General features: G+C 36.0%; 2 long non-coding RNA genes across 3 annotated transcripts in view; one reads left to right on the top strand and one right to left on the bottom strand.

Moving 5' to 3' along the window:
• Positions 1-2,511: 2,511 nt before the first annotated feature.
• Positions 2,512-14,053, top strand: LOC105883070 (uncharacterized). Its single transcript, XR_012915076.1, has 3 exons — positions 2,512-2,596; positions 4,312-4,347; positions 13,976-14,053. It is a non-coding gene; the product is annotated as an uncharacterized LOC105883070 (long non-coding RNA).
• The window catches only part of LOC142864733 (uncharacterized), a 34,557-nt gene continuing 16,848 nt past the window's right edge, over positions 4,529-22,237 (bottom strand). For both annotated transcript variants that reach the window (XR_012915074.1, XR_012915075.1), the window contains 2 exons: positions 4,891-4,960; positions 4,529-4,693 (listed from right to left, as the gene is read on the bottom strand). This is a non-coding gene — a long non-coding RNA (uncharacterized LOC142864733). The remainder of the gene's footprint in view (positions 4,694-4,890; positions 4,961-22,237) is intronic.

Genomic DNA, 22,237 nt, shown 5'->3' with positions numbered 1-22,237 from the left:
TGTATTGTTCAATAATTGACACATTTCTTCTGAGTAATATGATTGGTAAAAGTTACATAGAAAGGGGTGAAAAAGTGGTTCATTAGTCACCTCTTTCTCATTTTTACATCAAGAAAAGGTGAGAAAAAAATGCAATGCTCTCAAACCACGAATGTTCAAGTAAGCTGATTTTATCATTTCTAAAAATGAACTTTCAGAAATAAAGTATTTTACTTTAAAAAGCTGAGGATAAACACAAAGAAACTCTCATCTTCAATTCTGCCAGCTCTGAGCACACAATAGCACATAATAGCAAAGTATTATACTGTATATACTGTAGTTAATTATCACAATATCCGTTAGGGGTAGGGTGTGTAGTCAAGTTTCAATATTATTGCTCTGCAGTAAAATGTTAAGAAACTATCTGAAATGAAGGAAAGAAATTGACTAAAGAATCACACTTAAGTTATCATGAATAAACCTTCACTTTTCCTGATACACAGATAATTAGCCATGATTGATGTTCTTGAGAAAAAGGAGAAAGACAAATGTTAATTTTTGAAGATTATATCACTCCTTCCTTTGTTTCAGGAAATAACTTGGATTAACGCAGAAGCAAATGCTAAAATAATAATAATAATATTTTGCTTAGCAAAATAGAAGGCATGAAAGAGGAAAAAAAAATCCTTTATAAAGCATGAATCACCTGTACTCATTCTCTGAGCTTCCAGACTTCAGACACTGAGGCAAAGTTGACACTGCCAGAACGAACAGAAAGAGGACTCCCTTGTTACGGTATCATGTTTACAATTTCAAAGACCTATAAACCCATCTTCTTGAGATTTTGGTTATATATAGTTTCTAATTGCTGAAAATGTGAAATTGCTGAAGATGTGAAATCTCACGTCTTCTTTTCATAAAGTTCTAATAGGAAATTCATTTGAAAGGAAATATCATAAACAAAAAAATGGGAATACTTTAATGAGTTCTCAAACTGTCAGTTTTATTTACTTTTTCCAATAAAATGGTAATAATTTCAGTCAAAATTATGATAATAAAAATAGCTGGTCCTCCGGCATCCCTAACAGCTTTAAAATGGCCCTTTGTAGACATAATCTTATATTTTATTTTTGTACCTATAAAAATGAAAATAATGTTCTCAGTGGCAGAAAATATTTATTTTACTAAATTATGCAAGAAACCACTGCGCCTTATGTTTTATTAAATGATTGCTTCCATTCTACTTACCTTTCTTATTACAAAGGGAAGGGCATATGAATATCAAAATGTGTCTCATATTTTGTTTGAAATTATGACTGTTTCATATGATGGAAATATATTTATTAATTTGATTTTCTATTCTTGTTCTTGGAGTGTTGAAACCTGACCACTTCACCAATCAATTAAACTAATCACTTCATTTTAAAAATTGAAAAAATAGGCCTCTGATACATAATGGGACCAGGATTTAACAACTGAAGCTCAACTGTTATGACTATTAGTAAAGTGACCTTTCTCTTAAAGTCGCATGGATGGCCTGTGAAATAAAGTCATTGTTAAAAAATAGTAATTCTCCATCAAATATGTTATTTCTATCATGCTTTTAATATTTTAAACTAAAGACTAAAAATTCCTCTTAACTGCTTTCCTTCTTTAGAAAAAAAATTAGTTAAGTGAATGTTAGCAAAAACAAAGTCGTTAATGAAGTATCATATGACTGTTCAATATTGAAGAAGGGATAGATTTATAATAGTCTTCAGAAAACCAAAATAGAAGAGGCATATTTTTACACTTGAATGAAAGAAGCTAGCAATAATGATATCAAAAGGAAATAAAAAGTTTAGCAGAAACATTAAATTTTCAAGAGTTATTCTTAGATAAAAATAATACTGATGGTAAAATTAACATAACTTATATTTTTAACTATATATATATTTTTTTAAGTTACAAGTTAACATTTACATTTTTCTGTCGAGGTTTTTAAGTATGTAAGGCCAAAATTAGAATCAGAAGACCATTTTAATGGAAATTTCTTTGTTTCCTTTATGTGTTTAAATTATGAATCAACAGTTTTTGACCACAGAAAACTTACACATAATTTAGATCATCATACCACATCTATTTTCATTGTTACTTATATTTTCTAGTCATCTATGTGAATAATTTACATAAAGTATGATATTTAAATACTCCACTTATCATTACTACATGAGCATTTTTTAAATTTCTATAAAGTCTTCATGATTACTAGTATCCATATTTTTAATTATAAGTAAGACTGAAATAAACATCATTGGCATTTTCTATTGGTTAATTTACTGAGGATAACTTCCAAGACTCAGTTTTTTAAGTTAAAGGTATCAACATTTTGCTCATATCTGTTAAACTTCTGGCATTTTTCTTATAAATTTTATTAGTCTTAATTGTGTCATAGATATGCCATAATGGGCATAAATGTTTTTCCTTTGTTTAAAATTTAGCAAAACCAAAATCATATTTCCTTTATTGTCTCACCACCAAAGAAGCATCTCTTGCTGCCTGGTTCTAGAGGACCCTAGACAAGATGAAGGCTCTGATTTTGTTTGCAGCCATCTTGATCTTTACAGCTTGTTTCTCGGTAAATATAAAATGTTTTATTAAATGTGTATATCTATTTTCTTACTTGGCTCTTAATCATAAAGTGTACGTTCAGTTCATTGCTGTATGCTGATGCAACTGTATACTATGACAACCCTGTTTTAATTATTTCTACCACTTTCTCTACAATCTTTTGTTGACCTTGGGATGCACAATATAGTTTCTCTTTCCTCCCACATAAAAGTAGTCTCTAGAATTCCAAACGTGTAAATAGGATGCTGTAATGTTGTGATTTTAAAATTTTGTATTCTGAATCTACCCCAGCAGTAGCACGCCTATATAAAATTTAGTCTTTGGTAGGCTCTCCAAAAATAAAAATCTGTAAATAAGAAAACTGACTACAAGGAACACTATAAAATAATGTTGCAACCATATAAAGACTTTCACATGGATCAAATAAATTAAGAAAATCTACCATTTGATCCAGCAATCCCATTACTGGGCATCTACCGAAAAGAACAAAAGACATTCTATAAAAAAGACATCTGCACTCAAATGGTTATAGCAGCACAATTCACAATTGCAAAGATGTGGAAACAACCCAAATGCCCATCAATACGTGAGTGGATTAATAAAATATGGTATATGTATACCATGGAGTACCATTTAGCTATAAGAAACATTGGTGATAGAGCATCTCTTGTATTTTCCTGGATAGAGCTGGAACCCATTCTACTAAATGAAGTATCCCAAGAATGTGAAAATAAGCACCACATGTACTCACCAGCAAATTGGTATTAACTGATCAACACATAACTGGACACATAGGAATAATATTTACAGGGCATCAAGCAGATGGGAGGGGGGAGGAAGGAATGGGTATACACATACATAATGAGTGCAATACACACCATCTGGGGGATGGACAATGCTTGAAGCTCTGACTCTGGGGGGGGAGAAAGAGGGGAAAGGCAACACACATAACCTCAACATTTGTACCCCCATAATATGCTGAAACAAAAAAAAATAATCTAGACATGATATTAACTTTCAACCAAGAACTTGCGTGGTATCCTATAATATTTTTAGATTCGTTTACCTAACATCTGCACCTAATTTACATTACCTAAATGATGAAAGGAATATCATCTAAGAATTATTGCTACAAATATAATCCAGGATCATTTCCTGAACAACCAGAGTCTTTCGGGCACTACCAACTATGGGAACTGTCTCTTCCTCTCTTGCCCCAGGCTAAAATGCAGCAAGGAGGATTTTCCACCCAATGGAAAACTATAATTTCTTTGGACCATTCATTTTTTTCTTCCACAAAAGACAGTCTGTTTTTTTCTTATACCAAGTTCATAGGATTTGGGTAATACCATAATGGTCTCCAGGCTTGACACTTGAGTAAATGGTAGTTATAATGATGAAGAAAGTCAAATCTAATATTATCTATGAATTGGAGACCAGTTGCCAGAACATCCATTTTAATGTGGCAAAAAAAGGACCCCTTCTGCTTAAAGGATACAGGAAAAACAGATCGTCTTTATTCCATAGACTGTGTGTTCTTTAAACTCTCATGAGGTCCCTCATGTATAATGATGATGCCAGAAATTCTAAAATTGTTTCATTCTATTTATCCTAACCCTACCACATTGTACTTTCATACATGACTTACAATCACTATTCTCAAAATGTCATACATGCTCTGGATCTAACTTTTTTATATTTGTGTTTCCGATTTCATTTTAGTCTGCTGGTACACCTAAGCCAGAAAACCACAAAGAAGTAAGTTTTATTACTTTTCTGGTTATCTTTCACATTATGTTTGAGGAATCAACAAGGTACAAATATTTTCTTTTATTTACAACCTAATAAAATGCCAAAAGAGGGCCAGAGAGTCACCTGAATATCAAAGTTTAGAAACCAAATAGGAATAGTTGTATAAGCACCAAAATCTTACCTGCAGTAGCCTGCCTCTTAAATATGTACTAATCTGCAATGGGAGTAGAACAGCTTAGCTCATGAAATGCAAAGTGTACCTAGACTTTGGTACTAGAATATGTCTACATTTCTTTGTTCAACATCTTATTCCTTGTAAACATTGATGGTTTCTTTAAATGAGGAACATTTCCTATGAACATGCAAAAAGCAAAAATTAGTTTCTTTTTTATAATCAATGATGTTCAATTGAAAAGGAAAGAAAACTCAACATCAGCTGGAAAGACTTTTCAAAATTACAAATCCCTGTGAAACTCCTTGTAATTCGTAATTCTCATAATCACCACCCCATGTCAAATTGGATGTGGGGTGCACAGTGCAATGTGTTACCTGAAATACTTGTGATGACATGCTGTAATATCTTCCTTATCTTCCTTTGCACCATCCCCAGACTAGTACTCTAAATGAATTAAAAACAAAACAAAGTTAGCTTGCTTCTAATACTGTAGAATATACACTCCTTGGTTTAATGACTCAATTTGTTCTAGACTATGATTCCTTTTGTTCATCCAAAGGTAAATATAGCCACATGTACTTTGGCATCAACTAGGAAATATTTGGAATTTCAATTTTCTTTCTTTGGGCAGCATTTCATTTTTGTATCTCAAACAATTAAGGAGTACAGTAATAATGAAGTCAGGGCTTTTAGTGTGCCTGTCACCAGAGTAATGTACGCTGCACCAGATAGGTAAGTTTTTATCCTTCCCCCACCCTCCCCCCTTCTTAGATTCCAGTTTCCTTTATTACATGACTGCATGTCCCCATCATTTAGCTATGACATACTCGTGACAATATCACATCTACACAGTAATAAAAATCTTGAAAAGGATCCAGACAAGAGAAGACAACTCTGTTAGAATGTTAAAGCAGCTCTATAGTAAAGTTAATTTATGGCAAAAATTGAGTGCCTACTGGGTCTCCCAGTACAGATTTACTGGAGTTTGAATCTTCTATTCAGCGGGAAAATGCAACACTGCCTTAGTGTCACATGGCATGGGAGCAGCAGGACAGGAGGAGTGAAAGTTAAGATTCTCCAAACTCGGTCTGAAAGACACTGGCATGAAGGAGGAGGTGTATGACACAAGAATAGACAACAACTGTTTCATGCAGACGAAGGTGGAACCTCATATTTAGAATCTCAAGGATAAGCCTCTGCCACTGAAGATAAAATGAGAGACCAGGACCTAGTGAGAAATCCTAATGAAAGGTCACATTAAAATCTGTGTAACTGACTGGGCTTGGTGGCTCACGCCTGTAATCCTAGCACTCTGGGAGACCAAGGCGGGTGGATTGCTCGAGGTCAGGAGTTCGAAACCAACCTGAGCAAGAGCGAGACCCTGTCTCTACTATAAATAGAAATAAATTAATTGGCCAACTAATATATATAGAAAAAAAATTAGCTGGGCATGGTGGCACGTGCCTGTAGTCCCAGCTACTTGGGAGGCTCAGGCAGGAGGATCACTTGAGTTCAGGAGATTGAGGTTGCTGTGAGCTAGGGTGACGCCACAGCACTCACTCTAGCCTGGGCAACAAAGCGAGACTCTGTCTCAAAAAATAAATAAAATAAAATAAAATCTATGTAACTAAAGCTTCTCTTTAACCACAGCATTAAAACATATTAGGCTGTTTTACAGCATAGAAATTAGAACAGCATTTCCTAAAAGGTGCTCCATGAAACACTGAAAGACTAGTATGAAAAACTATTACACACACATACACGAAATATCCATGGCGAAGCATATTTGGGAAATAGTGCAAATCACTTGGATGTGCTAAATATTCATTGGCATATTACACTAACAATTCCAATAAACCCTGCATTAAAGACACATGTTTTACTTTATCCAAAATCTTTCTACAGTTTTTTGGCCACCAAAATCTTTTCAACATAGTGTTTATTATGGAACACATTTTGAGGAAATCTATAATAAACCTATTAGGCTTTGACACAGCAGAGACTCAGTTTATTTCCTTTCTATTTTACCAAATGTCATAATTCAAAATCCTGTATGAGGTGGATATATTATTCTATCCAATCACTTACGGAAGGAAGTTAGAATACACAAATTTAAATGATAATATAAACACGTGTTTAAAGCCTGATGTAAGTTTATTTATCCCATCTGTATACAATTTTTTTTAATTATCTCTCTGAAGTCTAGCCATAGTTCTAAAGAGAAGTTTAAGCCGCCTAAAGGAAGAATTCTCGGAAATCCAGGAAATCACGGGTGTCAACCAAACAACAAGGAATGTGAAAATGCTGAACCAGGCCCTGCAGGTCTCCATCATCTCGCCAGCGACCCCCACCTGCGGCTCGCCCGGCCCCCGCCCCGGCCCCGCCCTCCGTACCTGCCCCGCCCCGGCCCCGCCCTCCGTACCTGCCCCGCCCCCGGCCCCGCCCCCGGCCCCGCCCCCGCCGTGGGCCCCATCCTCTCTAGACCTGCCCAGACGCCTGTGAACGTTGTAAACCCCAGTTCTGGAGCCCCACTAACCACTTCCGCCGAGGCGGCTCCCGACACCCGCACTGAGGCGGCCACCGGCGCGTCTAGCCCAGCTGCTGCCTGCACGCTTCCCCGCCTGCCAGCAGCAACAGCGTGCGCAATTTCTGTAACTGTCAGAGATTACAAATATATGAATAAACTACATGAAGAAAAAGGCAACCAAGTGAAATGCTATCCAGAATATTTTCTAACTGAGTGATTTAGAGTTGTGTCTAAGTAAAACCAGATTTTTTTGAGCCACAACCAAAGAGAAAGGTAACAGTTTCTAACACTGGCTTATGGATTAGAGGGTTTTATTCTCCTTTGAGTCAAGAGCTAAATTTGGTCTCCTTTAGCAGATTATATCTACACACACACTGCTGGCCAATTTCTACAAAAGAAACAAAAGGTTGATCACAAGTGTATCTGTTTTGATCTTCTGATCCCAACACTAATACGTGTTTATTTTCCTGAAAAGCTTACTTTTAATTAGGGCCTTAGTAAATTAATGTGTTTGGAGTTCAAAGTTTATTAAATTCCACAAAATGTACATTTCACATAAGAGGAATTCTCCCTCTTTCAGGACCTATCAACTCTAATAAGGCAAAAAAGAAGTAAACATTTTAGGAAATATTACAACTATCTTTGAAAATATTAACATAATATTAATGTAAACAAAATTCCAACCCATAAAATGGCTCTTTTGCTATATACATTGACTAAAACACACACATCAAGATATAACATGATTCTTCAGAAAGAACATTTAAGATGTAGGACATCATATATTGCTCCTATTTATGAATATAAGAGCTCCTAATTATTAATATAATGGGAAGAATTGTCCTAATTATACAAAAATCTCAATGATAGATGCCAATTGTTGAACACCTATAACACTTCAGATGTTCCTGTTGCACAAAATACTCCTTATACTGAATCCAACTTAAAACTCACAGCAATCCTGTGAAGCACGTGACATGGACTCCTTTTTAAAGATGAGAAAACTGAGGTTATGTGACTTTCCAAAGATCAAAGTTATAAATGGCAGCCCACTCTTCAGACTCACATCCATTTAACTCCAAAGTCCCAGCTACTAATGTCCTACCCAGCATTTGGCTATTTTAAAACAATTACAGACAGTAGCAATTAATTAATTAATTACTTTTAATTAATGGCATATTGTATTTTGTTTTATTTTACAGATCCTGAAAAACTGAATATTGATATATTTGTAATCACCTTTTCTGATCTTCTCATTTTAACAAAAATATAGGAATATAGATTCTTACGGTTTATTCTTTTGTCTTGCCACACTGTAAAACCTTCCAAAGATAACTTGACTTATGCATTTGATCATATGTGTATTGGTCTCTTCTTTATTCCTCTAGAGAATGACAGCACTATCATCAGCACATTTATCCTTCAGATAGTTGTTTAACACAAAAGGTACATGGCCCCTGAAAAAAATCTTAAATGTTTCACAAGCCAAAAACAAAAAAAGTGTTTTAAAGCCACCCCATATAACACATGTTACAATATTATAAATCTTAGAAATTACTCTCCTTTTTGATATAAAACATCCATGCATTTAATCACAATCAAATATGCTTATGAATCTGTAATTGTACTTCATATAAATTATACATATACATATATAAAATTACAGCTATGACAAAAGCTATAAAAAACAGGTGCAAATGCAATCTTGCCCTCAAAGAGATCGTAGTCTAAGAAGATACTTCAAAAAGCATTAAAAGGAAAAAAAGTTAAATTCCTACAGAACTACAGATATTCTTTCTCAAACACTATTTCTTCACCTAAACAGGTATTTTCTTCAGAGATTGGTCAACTAAAACTTTATGCCATTCCACAAACCATTTCATCCAAAGATATATTAGATTAATATCTAATTGATAAATTAATCCATGCAAGTGATTTAGTAAAATTTACCTATATTTAGGACAAAGAAGATAAGAGTACAAATACAAGAGCACATTTCTCCTCACAATACAAGTTCTCAAGGATATTGAAGGGTAGAAAAAAAGAGAAGAGGGAAGGAGGGGAGGAGGAGGAGGATCACAAGAAGCCCACACTTAGACCTGAAGAAAGAAGAACAAACAAAAAAGGAGCAGTCTGAAGTAAGAAAACTAAGAAATTTACATAAAAGCCAAGCAGAGAAAAAGGTTTAACGCAAAGTGTTAAACATGTTAAGAAATGGTAAGAAGAAAAAAATGAGAAGTACAAGGAGAAAATGAATGACAACTATGTGGAAATAAGAGTCTCAGTAGTGTTCAAATTATGAACAGGGGGCAAGAGGTAAGTAACAAAAGAGGTTTCATGTTAAAAACACCAAAACAGGTACACTAATGGTTAAAAAGGTAATGCTATCAGGAACACAATTTTTTTTTATCAGAAGACATGAATTAGGAAATGTATCTAGTTGAAAATAAGAAATTGAATTAAATAATTACTTAATTATTAATTAAATAATTTTTATTTCAATGGGGGGGGGAAATGGTTTAGTAACATGGATACCTTTCATAATGCTTATGTCAGTATTTTGGTGTGCCTGTCACCAGAATAGTGTCCATTGTACCAAACTGGTAAAATTTTATCCCTCACTCCCTCAACCTTCCCATTTCTTGGTTTCCAAGGTCCTTTCTATTTCTTTGTGCCCATGTATACTCACCGTGTAGCTCCCACTTATTAGTGAGAAAATATGGTGTTTGGTTTTCCATTCCTGAGATACTTCACTCAGGATAATGGTCTCCAATTCCATCCAAGTTGCTACAAAGACATTATTTTGTTCCTTTTTATGGATGAGTACTACTTCATGGTATATATGCACCACATTTTTTGTATCCACTAGTGAACTGATCAGCACTTAGGTTTATTCCACATCTTGGCAATTGTGAATTGTGCTGCAATAAACATTTCAGTGCAGAGGTGTCTCTGAGGTGTCTTTTCGATAAAATGACTTCTTTCCCTCTGGGTAGATAGCTAGCAATGCGAATTCAGGATAGACTGGTAGGGCTAAATTTATTGCTTTGAGGACTCTCCATGCTTTTTTCCATAGAGGTTGTACTAATTTGCAGACCCATCAACAGTGTATAAGACTTCCTTTCTCCCTACATCCATGCCAGCATCTATTGTTTTTTGACTTTTTAATGATGGCCATTCTGACTGGGGAAAGGTGGTATCTTAATGTGATTTTAATTTGCGTATACCTGATGATCAGTAGTATTGAGCATTTTTCATATGTTTCTTGGCCATTTGTCTATCTTCTTTTGAAAAGCTTCTGTTCATGTCTTTTGCCCACTTTTTGATAGGATTATTTTTTCTTGATTTATTTGACTTCTTTGTAGATTCTGGATGTCACTCCTTTCTCAAATATAGTGTTCGTGAATGTTTTCTCCCATTCTGTTGATTATTTTGTTTGCTATGCAGAAGCTTTTTAATTTGAGTTTTATTTATTCATTTTTGTTTTTCCTGTATTTGCCTTTGAGGTCTTAGTCATAAATTCTGTGTCTAGGCTGATGTCTAGTTTTTCCTATGTTTTCTTCTAGAACTTTTATCGTTTCACGCCTTACATTTAAGTCTTTAAGTCTTTAATCCTGAATTAATTTTTGTATATGGCTAGAGATTGGGGTCATTTCATTCTTCTGCATATGGCTATCCAATTTTTCCACCACCATTTATTGAATGGAGCTTCCTTTCCCCAGTGCATGTTGTTGTCTGCTTTGTCAAAGACGAGTCAGTAATAGCTATACAGTTTTATGTCTGGGTTATCTATTCTGGTCCATTGGTCTATGTCTCTACTTTTATACTAGTAGCATGCTGTTTTGATTACCGCAGCCCTGTAGTGTAATTTGAAGTCTGGTAATGTGATGCCAGATTTGTCTTTTTGCTTAAAATTGCTTTATCTATTCAGGCTCTTTTTTGGTCCCAAATGAAGTTTAGGATTATTTTTTGTAGATTTGTGATATATGTTGGTATTTTGACACAAATTATGTTGAATCTATAATCATTTTGGGCATAATGGACATGTTAAAAATGTTGATTCTGCCAATCTTTTCCATTTTTTTGTGTCATCTCTGATTTCTTTCATCAATGACTTGCAGTTTTCCTTGTAGAAATCTTTTACCTCATATGTTAACCATATTCATAGGTATTTTATTTTCTCATTAGCTATTGTGAATAGCATTCACTCCTTGATTTGACTTTCAGCTTGACTGTTATTAGTATATAAAATAGCTACTGATTTGTGTACATTGATTTTAAAACCTGAGACTTTGCTGAATTTATTTATCAATTCTAGGAGTCTTTTGGTGGAGTCTTTAGAGTTTTCTAGATACAAGATCATATCATCAGCAAACAGAGATAGTTTGACCTCCTCTTTCCCAATTTTGATACCTTTATGTTTTTCTCTTGCCTGATTGCTCTGACTAGGACTTACAGTACCATGCTGAATAGAAATGGTGACAGTTGGCACCCATGTCTTATTCCATTTCTTAGGAGGAATGTTTGACAAGTTTTCCCCATTCAGTGTAATGTTGGTTGTGGGTTTAGCATATATGGCTTTTATAATTTTGAGGCATGCCCCTTCTATGTCTAGTTTGTTGACAGTTTTTTATCATAAAATGGTGCTGTATTTTATCAGATCTTTTTCTGCATCTATTTAGATCAGGCGTCCTCAAACTATTGCCCACAGACCACATGCGGGTGTTTTTGCCTGTTTGTTTTTTTACTTCAAAATAAGATATGTGCAGTGTGCATAGGAATTTGTTCATAGTGTTTTTTAAACTATAGTCCGGCCCTCCAACAGTCTGAGGGATAGTGAACTGGCCCCCCATTTAAAAAGTTTGAGGACCCCTGATTTAGATGATCACATGGTCTTTGTTTTTGTTTCTGTTTGTGTGGTGAATACGTTTAATTATTTATGTATGTTGAACTATCCTTGCATCTCTGGGATGAAACCTACTTGATCATAGTGAATTATCTTTTTCATGTGCTGTTATTTGGTTTGCTAGTATTCTGTTGAAGATTTTTGCATATGTGTTAATAAGGGACATTGGTCTAGTGTGCTCTTCTTTTGTTGTGTCCTTTCCTGGCTTTGGTGTAAAGGTGATACTGGCTTCATAGAATGAATTAGGGAGGATTACCTCCTTCTTGAAATTATAAAATAATTTCTGTAGCATAGATACCACTCCTTCTTTCTAGGTCTGGTAGAATGTAGTGGTGAATCCATCTATCCATCTGGTCTAGGGATTTTTTTTTTTTTTTTTTTGGTTGGGAGATTTTTTATTACTACCTAAATCTCACTGCTCATTATTGATCTTTTTAGGCTTCGGAGGCTTTTGTGTTTTCAGGAATTTATCTATTGCTTCTGTGTTTTCCAGTTTGTTTGCTTAAAGGTTTTTGTAGTGTTCAAAGATGATATTTTGTATTTCTGTGGTGTCAGTTGCAATGTCTCCTTTTTCATTTCTGATTGAGCTTATTTAAGCCCTTTCCCTTCTATTTCTGTTTAATCTGGCTAGTTGTCCATTGATTTTGATCTTTTCAAAGAACTAACTTTTTGTGTCAATGATCCCATGTATTGTTCTTGTTCATTTCCAATTCATTTAGTTCTTTCCTGAGCTTTGTTACTTCTTTCCTTTTGTTACCTTTGGGTTTGGTTTGTTCTTGTTTTTCTAGTTCCATGAGATGTGACATTGGGTTTTTGTGATCTCTCTGGCTTTTTGATGTAGGCATTGAAGGCTATGATTTCAACCCCTTAAGACTACTGGTGCTATATCCTTTAATTTCATCATTGACCTAAGGATCATTCAGGAACAGGTTGTTTAATTTCCATGACTTTGTGTAGATCTGAGTATTCTCTTCAAATTGTTTCATTCATGTCTTAAAATATTTTTTTGCCTTTTTTTGTTAATTTTAAACATTCTCTTCAATTTCATTCATATTATTTGCCATCCATATTCTTAATTCCATTTCTGACATTTTGACTTTTTGGTTAGGGTCCATTGTGGATCTACTGTGGTCCTTTGGAATGTTGAGCTAGCTTGTTTTTTCATGTTGCCAGAATTCTTTTGCTGGTGTCTTCTCAACCGAAACCTCTTCTCTCAGCTCAGGGCTGTCAGGCTTATGGCATACCTGTAGGAACTCTCCTACTTATTGAGAAAGAGGAGAGGTCCTACTCCAAAGGACTGGCCCAGCAAGGGGGAAATGCACTGAGAGCCTGTAATGTGGCTATTCCCTATGTCTCCCTGTTCCTTTGCGGTTGTCATAGTCTAAGCCAGTGCTTGGGGATATTCATTCAGATTGGTGGGTTTGTCCCTAGGCCACTGTGAGAAGCTCAGGCAGGTGGCTAAATGAGTTCCATTCCATGGAAGTGTGTCGCAGGCCTTGGCAGATGCCGAGGTTGTAGGACCTTGAGGTCACCTGGACATGTCATGGGACTGCATCCAGTGGTGGGTTGGGTCACAGGACCTTGGCAGGAACCTGGATACATGCTGGGACATTGGTGAGCACCTAGGCATGTCACAGGACTACAGCTGGCATTGGGATGGTTCACGGAGCCTTGCTGGGTACCTGAGCATGTCACAGGACCTTCCCAGTGCCTGTGCATGTTGCAGGACCTTGGCAGGTGACCAGGCAGGTCGCAGAACTTTGGTGGGCACCCACGTTTAAGGGTTCCTTGGTGAGCATCAGGATGGGTCACAGGACATAGCTGGGCACTTGGTCAGGTCATGTGACATTAGCGGGTGCTTGGACAAGTTAGAGGGCCTTGGCTGGCACCTAGGCAGGGTGCAGGACCACAGCCAGTGGTGGGGCAGCTCATCAGGCTGCAGTGGCTAGGCCACCTGTGACTGGTCCAGGGAGATGCATGGCACCCCAACAGGCAGTGGCAGTGACTGGGGCTTTCTCTCGCATAGGTCTGTGTCAGCTGTTCCAGTGCTACTCAGGTGGCAGCAGTGGCACTGTGAAGATGGCAAGATGGCAGTGACAGATGGCGAGGGCTGGTAGGTATCCGCTCTTCCTAGATCCCTGGGAAATGGCCAGTGGGGGGACTGGTGGTAGTGCATGGCAACCAGTCTTAGTGCACGTGAGAGCACCCACCCTCCCTGGGCTGGGTGGAACAATGGGGAAGTGGCTGAAGTGGAGTTGACCCTTCTGCAAACCAGGCATTCTGGGGCAGAGAGTGCACAATGGCACCTGTTGCAATGACCTGGGACCAGAAGCTGACAGGACCCCACTGAGCCTCCCCTCTGGTGCAATGCTTCTGCACAATCGTCAGGCAGCTCCCTGATCAGTTCAGAGGCCTGCTGTGGTGGGGAGGTCCTTTTGCAGCTCTGGTTGCAGCATCGGCGGAGCTCTGGAGATCTCTGACCCTTCGCCACGTGGGGATGCTTACCCAACGTACCCTGCTGTCTCGCCACGTGGATCGCCTTGCCTCTCTCTCCCTAGCTTTCGGTGTTGCCAGTAACTTCTCTGATGATTCGCAATGCTTTCTCTGAAACGGTCCATCCATGGTGACTCCTCTACCAACAACATATGATCCCTTCCTTGAGAGCAGCAAGCGTGGGCTGCTTCTAGTCCACCATCTTGCCCCCCTCCCTGGAATTATTAATTTTAAACAGGTAATAATTAATAAAAGTGCACCCTAGAGGAAGCAGAAGGAATTAGATGTTCAAGAGGGAGATTGCTTCTTTACAAGAAATAAATGGACCCGCTCAAGCAGAGGCTTCTGATTCTTCAATAACCCTCAGTCTCAGAGGAGGGGAGGTGAATTATCATCCTCTTGCCTGCTGCTTTTCCTACTGCAGGAGAGGGTTCTAGTGCGTCCAATCATTTACTTCCACCTCCCTTACAAAAAGAGGATTTTCCATTTTCACCCCTTGCCATATAGTTTGCAGGGCCTTCCTCCTTCTAGGCAGAGCATACCTCCCCAGCTCACTCTCAGGTGTGGAAACGTGACTTGCTACGGCCATTGCAACGTGAGCTTTGAAGATAAAAGGCAAATTGAAAGCAGGAATTCCACCACTTTGCCCTCTTGCTGTTTTCTGTTATGCTATAAGACCTGCATATCCTAACTGGAGACTGTTTTGTCAACCTGAGTTCTTCTTGAAGGAGAAGACACAATGGAGCTGCAGAAACATAACACCTCTAGCTGTCAACGTGTGACATGAGAGAAATATATGTTTCTTTTGTATTAGCCACAAAGGTTTTTGTTCTGGTTCTTGCGACTGAAAGCCAACGAATACAGAAGCCATTCATCTTCAAATCACATCCGAGAAAATAATTCGTGCTTAAATGAAGCCTGTGCCATTTAGAAATTTCCCCTTGATTGAGTTCCAGATCTGGTTTTCAGATGTTTCTGCCCTCCACCTGCAGGAGATCATACTTACATACATGCTGTGAGGAAGACCTCTGGCCTTCACACTTAGACTTTAATAGCCTTTCCTTATCTTTTTACCAAAGCAACAGTTGTTCCCAATAACAGCTCTCAGTTAAAATGAGAGAGGTACTTTTCTCATCTATGTCCATCCTTTAGTGTGATTCTATTGTAGCAATGATTCTCAAGAACACTTTATGAAACATCTGCAACAAAATTATCTATGGAGTCTACTAGCAATGCAGTTTCCTGAGCTCTACCATAAACCTAATAAATCAGAACCTCAGCCAGTGGATCCCTGAATTTTCAGTTACCACCAACCTCCAGGTGGTTAGTACACACATCAAGGCTTAGAACAAATGCCAGAGAGCTTAAAGAGGACCAGTAGGAGATTAATGACAAGGAAACTAAAGCATCAAAACTTTGCTGAGATTCTTCTAAGGTCCCCTTTAAGCCTACAGCAACAAGTGCAAAAGATCATATGTTCCTACAAAATTTGAAAGGGTAGGGAATTGGAACTACCACTGGTTAACACTGCTTTCTCTTACTATTCCCACCTCACCTTGGACACACCTTCCATCACATCAGGTGGACTTAGGATGGATCCGGCCATTTTATATTCATAACTTCCACTATAAGGTGGCCTTGGAGTGGCTGTAGGCATTTTGTAATCATAAATTTATATCTTTTTCTTAGAGTCAGCCCCTAAAATTATATAAGATTCTGGTCCTTCAGAACCTGAATCTGCTTATCATGGGGACCAACAGGGAGCAATTCAGTTTGATTTTATCATTTTACAAAGGAAGAAAATAAAGCTCCCAGGGGTTAATGAACATTCCCAAGCCCACACTATTAAAAGCTGACAAAGTCAATTTTGGAACCGAGGTCTTATTATTTCCATTTCAGGGAACAATACACTGCTTTCCCCCAAATATGAAGCCATCATTTAAAGCATTTATACTCACTTTTAGGTTATGATATGTGCATTTTCCATTATTTTTGAAGTCCATTTTTAAGTTTAAAAAAATCCTATGAATAGACTATAAATAACTTTTTAGTAATAAACCTTATTAAACACACCTGACATGATCTTAGTACTAATTCTGCTCTTCTCTGAGGTTCTTTTTTCATTTAGAAAACTAAGATGTTAATATCTTCCCATATTTTAGAGTTATTTTATATTAACTGAGAAAATTACTATAACAATTTATTAAATGGCATATTTTATAAATAATAAATTGTTATAGTAATGGTTTAAAAATTTTAAATGTTGATGTAGTTAACATAGACACCTTGTACATAGAAGGTCATTTTTAAGAAAACAAAACTGTGACAAATGAAATATATCTGAGAAATGAAGATGAATCCAAGAATACACCTCAAGAGAGATCATTAAAAAGCAACTGCATTTGTTGGGTTACAAGGTTGGGGTTATCAATCTAGGAACACTCTGATTAAAGGGCTATCTTGTGTACTTGTTTACATGCACAGCCTGGGGACATTTAGGTTATTCTACCAGGACAACTTTCCCTTTTACTATAGAAGGATACACTTCTCGCTTGAAAATAAACAGCAGCTTTTCTCATGGCTCTCAGTGGAAAGAAAAGACACTTTTCTTAAACAATTACCATGATTACATTTGATGGACACTGCACATTTTTTTATCTGAAATAATTTTTCCCTTAACTTCGGCAATCTGGAAGCACAGGGAAAATTTGCTGGCAACTTCCACAAAGTTTACTGACTTTTGTGGCATGAGTCTCTTGCAGTATCCATGATGTACAAACCAGAGCTGTAGTTTTTTGTTGTTTTTGTTTTCCATCTGCAAGCCCCATTATTAATTACATCTCACCGTGACAGACGTCTTCAACCCAATAGATTAAATTTTCTCTCAGGGGCCAATGGCATCATCGATTAATCCCACACAACAAATATTTCTAAAGAGATTTTTAAAAGCAATCTGTAAATTCTAAAGCATGATAAATATTTAAGTTGTTCTTAACTCAGAAACCAAATCACACATTTCTGAATAATCTAAAGGAAGCGCATACTTTCCACAGGTCCAAAGAAACAGTTATTACTGCTACATTTCAGCAGAGACAAGTGTGATGCAACAGGGCACCAAACTTCAAATATGTGCTGCATGACTGAGTTGAATGCTGCCAATTTACCAGGAAAATATTTTCCATTGGTCACTAACAATAATGTGACTCTACCATCACCTTGAGTTTCCTGTGACCAGAGACATTAGTTCTTTTAGGTATTGTTCTAGTATTTAGTCAGGATTTTTTAAAGTCATGAGTTACTAAAGATTGAGTGACTGTTTCTATTTTTTAATAGATGGGAGCTTCCGTTTGCTTGTTTCTCTAATACTAATGTGTTGGTCACAACCCACTCAAAGACTGTCTTTCAGTTTTGGCAATGTTAATCTTAAGTCCTTCAGAGCCAATGATCCATTACAATGTAGATCACGCTTTGATTAAAGCACCTGGCTGAGGAATACACTGGCATCAAAACAAAGAAGAGAAACTCATCTTTTGAAACTGTTGAAATTACTGGCAGAGAAGAAAGTGGAACTTTCTTTGTTAACTTAGAAATAGAATCATCTTCACTGATATCTTGCCATGTAAATGGTTCAGCGATAGAGTAAGAGCTAAAATTAGCCAACCAGTAATACAATTTATTATACCTGATCATGCCATTAGAATTTTTTTAAAGAGCAGTGAAATTCCACCAAGCAATTGAAATTAAGTACAGAAATTTGAAACTAAAATCAACTCTGGAATTGTGGCTTCTTTACTCCTATATCAGCTTATGACTTCCAAAAATATGTTTAAAAAATTAAACATTTAAATATGCTGTGACTTCAGCAACTTACACTGTGTTATACCCAGCATGTATTAAATAAATATAAATGTAAAGAGCGGAGGAAGTAAAAAAGGAAGGAAGAGAAGGAAGTTGGGAGGGAGAAACTCAACTCCATGACATAAAAATTATAAATATCCACATTTTTCAAATGAAAATATTGAGGCACAATGAAATTGACTCACATAACCCTGCTAACAAGTATTCATATTGAGCTTTGAAATACAATGACCTAACTATATATTCACTCAATTAATTTCCACAATGTGCTATAACATAATGGTAGTTCTAAGTTAATAGCAATTATTTAGATTTGGGAAGCAACATGAAATATTGGTTGAGGACTCAGGCCTTGAGGTGGGTAGACTTAGGATCAAGTCCTACTCAGGTAATTAATATCTATGTGTAAAACAGAGATGATAATAGAAGTCATTTCATCCTGCCATGTGGAAGATGCTAACGGTTACTACTACTACTATTATATAATAACTTGTAACAACTAGAAATTATAGGATCATCCAGCATAGGCAAAATTCTCAAAAAATTCTCAAAAATTAGATTCATCAAAAATACAAGGCTGTGATTTTCCAATAGACATCCATTTCAGAGGAAAAATTTTTCTGTGTAATTTTATATTAATCAAGAACTTTGTATGTCTTCCTATTTTTGTTTAATTAAATACTGATAATGGCAATGACTACATGATTTTTAAAACACAGTTGCTCCCATTTAGTCCTTCATTGGAAAAAGGGAACTTTCTCCAAAATGTTCATATAAAGGTCTTTTAAATAATCAAAATAGCTTAAGATAATCACAGACTCAAAGAAATAAAATATAGCTAAAATTGAGAAACCACATGAATTTCTGACTATTCTCCCTCTCCCACCACTATTTTTTCCTTCCTGCTCTTTCCAGAACGTAGATCAAAATTTTAATCCAAGCATTTGTTTTTCTCATCCTTCAAAAACACTTACACAATTAAGCCAATGTTACATACTGTGAGAAATAATACACAGAATTAGATATGTAGAAATTTTCAAGTACAAAACAGTGATACAATTTCATTATTTCAACTGAAAAAAACATAGAAACATGAAACCCACAACATATAGCACAGTGATCCAAACAGCCAAGCTGCATATTTTAGCTGCTCTGCGCATGCTGGCCATGGTGCCATGTGTGTATGTATCTGTGTGTGAGCAAGCTAACAGTGTTTAGCAAGGCCTATTTGATCACTCCTATTTTTAACTCTCTTTTTTGTTCCTAAAGTCTCTGTAGATCATGTTAAAATTCAATTTAAAAATTATATTTCCCAGCTGGGCATGGTGGCTCATGCCAGTATTTCCAGCTACTCAGGAGACTTAGGCAGGAGGATCTCTTGAGCCCAGGAGTTTGAGGTTGCTGTGAGCTAGGCTGATGCCACGGCACTCTAACCCAGGCAACAGAGTGAGACTCTGTCTCAAAAAAAAAAATTAATTAATTTTAAAAAATTTAAAAATTATATTTCCCATATAATGTCATTTTTGATATAAAATAGAAAATATGGTGAGAGCAATACAAACAAAAGATGATCAATTAAAATTACTTAGAATAGAACACCTGTGTTTTTTTCTTTAAGGAGGAAATGGTGCACCATAGGCCCCAGATTATATTCCTGAGGTGATAGCATATTATGATTTGTTGTATATGTTTCCTCAAGAAACACCAAATACTGAATGGGTCAAAGCTCCTCAGAAATGGAAAAAAAAGCAGAAAAAGACTGCCAAATTGGCAACGATAACTTACCTATCTTTGTTTGAAGAGCATTAACCCATAAGTTATCTTATGTCTGACTAGCTTTTCCCTTATAGCCAATAGAAACCCACTGCAGCATATATAAGACCTGAGATTTCTTGGCCTTTCTCACCTTGATTTGCCATCTTTCAACTGGCAGGAGGCGTTGCAACCAGCAGATTAATCAGCCTGAAGAAGAATCTTCACACAAAGGTAGGTACTTGGAAATATGAACTGAAGAACTTTTACTTAGAATATTAAATTTTTCTCACACTTTCAAAGATAACACTTTCATGGGCTTTTTACAGAATGAATTATACATTCATTTTTACCAAAAAATAAGTGCTTTACATGAAATTATAAGTCATTTAATGTATTAAATTTGGAAAATTCTACATGTCAAAGTATTTATGCTGGGCCTTTAGGATTGTCAGTCCATCCAAGTACACAACTGACTTTCCCCCTGATGTACCTTTAAGGTCTTTAAACTTCAGAATGAGAAAATACTCTCAGATGTACTCTGAAAGAGGGAATTAGCCTATATTTTCATTATTTAGTTTTTCTTTTGTTTTTCAAGCTTCTTATAAGAATGGATTATAGGAAAAGTAATGTCTAAAGGAATGGCCATAGCCACATGTAATTGAATGTCCAGTGAAATCTCGTCCCTAGGATTCTTTCCATACTTGCATTGTTCAGCCAACACACTACTTAGGGACAAAGGTGACTGTTAGGAAACCAATATGCACAATGGTACATGCAGTTGCTTTTCCAAAACTCAGGCAATCATGTACTTGATGTATATTGTACATTTTGAGTCAATTGTGAGTAAAGTTCCTGAACACTTCTGTTTTCTTTGCCCTGCGCTCTTTGATCTATCATATTTGGATTTTTGGAAGCACTTTAAGACTACTCATTAAGGACTAAAAAAACTTAGTAAAATGTTGTTAAAACTAGGATATATATTACGTGACTCTTTTAAATTATAGCCAATAATGATACTTATCCTTTCCTTATTTTTGAGGTATTCTAAGAATTTAAATTTATAACATGTGTTCTAATGTAAATGTTAATATCTCAAACACAAGTCTATAGAAAGAATGTAACTGCTATAAAAAATACCAAAATGTTCAAATGTAAATAAATGTCCCTTTCAAAGTAGTTACTTATAAAGGCAAAAACTTTACTTATGAAAGCTTCTATTGCTCAGAACACTTTATGAACACAACTCTTTGGCATTATTCTAGTGTCAGTTCACACATCAAAAAATGAAAACTAGTCCCATCATATTATAGTCAAATTGTATAACCCTACCAATATTTCCCCAAATTAATACTGAGGCCAAAATAATGTTAGGCAAATTCCTTAAAAAATGATACAATAGTATACCTGCACTACATTATACCCCATTAGATCCCATGTATTGTGACATGTCCTAAATAACACTTTTTAATTTAAAGAAACCAATGCTGATCAGGCATTGTGCTTACTTTCAGGGACAACCATAACGATGAAACCACTGTCTTTCATCTTGGGCCTTTCTGCTCTTGTAGCATGTTTCACAGTAAGTATCATATTCATAAATTATTATCACACACCTTCATATTTTTCTCTTTATTAGTTCAGATTTCATCTTACATTAATTATGTTACCCTTTCTTATACATTAATATCCACCAATCATTGATGAAACACTGTTCTGCTGCTTTAAATGTAAATTTAACATTTAATTTAAGTTAAATAGCCACACATGGCTAACAGCTACCATACTGAACTGCTCACATATACATAGCATCAGATTGCATTATACAGATAAGTATAAATGGGGGTCCTATACTCTAGCAATTATGCAAGTAGGTAAAATTCTATAAAATGAGATAGTTAGAACAGTTATTCTCAAAATGTGGTTCTTGGATCATTTACACCAGAATCACCTGACTCACTTATTAAAAATTTAGGTTTTTTTCTCAGACATTCAAAGATAACATTTTCATGGGCTTTCTATAGAATGAATTATACATTCATTTTTTTAAAAAAAGTGCTTTACATGAAATTATAGGCATTGAACATATTAAACTTTGAAAAATTCTACATGTTAGAGTAAAGTACTTATGTTGGGCATTTGGGACAATCAGTCCATCCAAGTACATAATTGACATGTTCTCACT

This window comes from Microcebus murinus, chromosome 26 (genome assembly GCF_040939455.1).
Source record: "Microcebus murinus isolate Inina chromosome 26, M.murinus_Inina_mat1.0, whole genome shotgun sequence".
NCBI classification, from domain to species: domain Eukaryota; kingdom Metazoa; phylum Chordata; class Mammalia; order Primates; family Cheirogaleidae; genus Microcebus; species Microcebus murinus.
The sequence above is the reverse complement of the archived record's forward strand: the minus strand, read 5'-3'. Positions and strand labels throughout refer to the sequence as shown.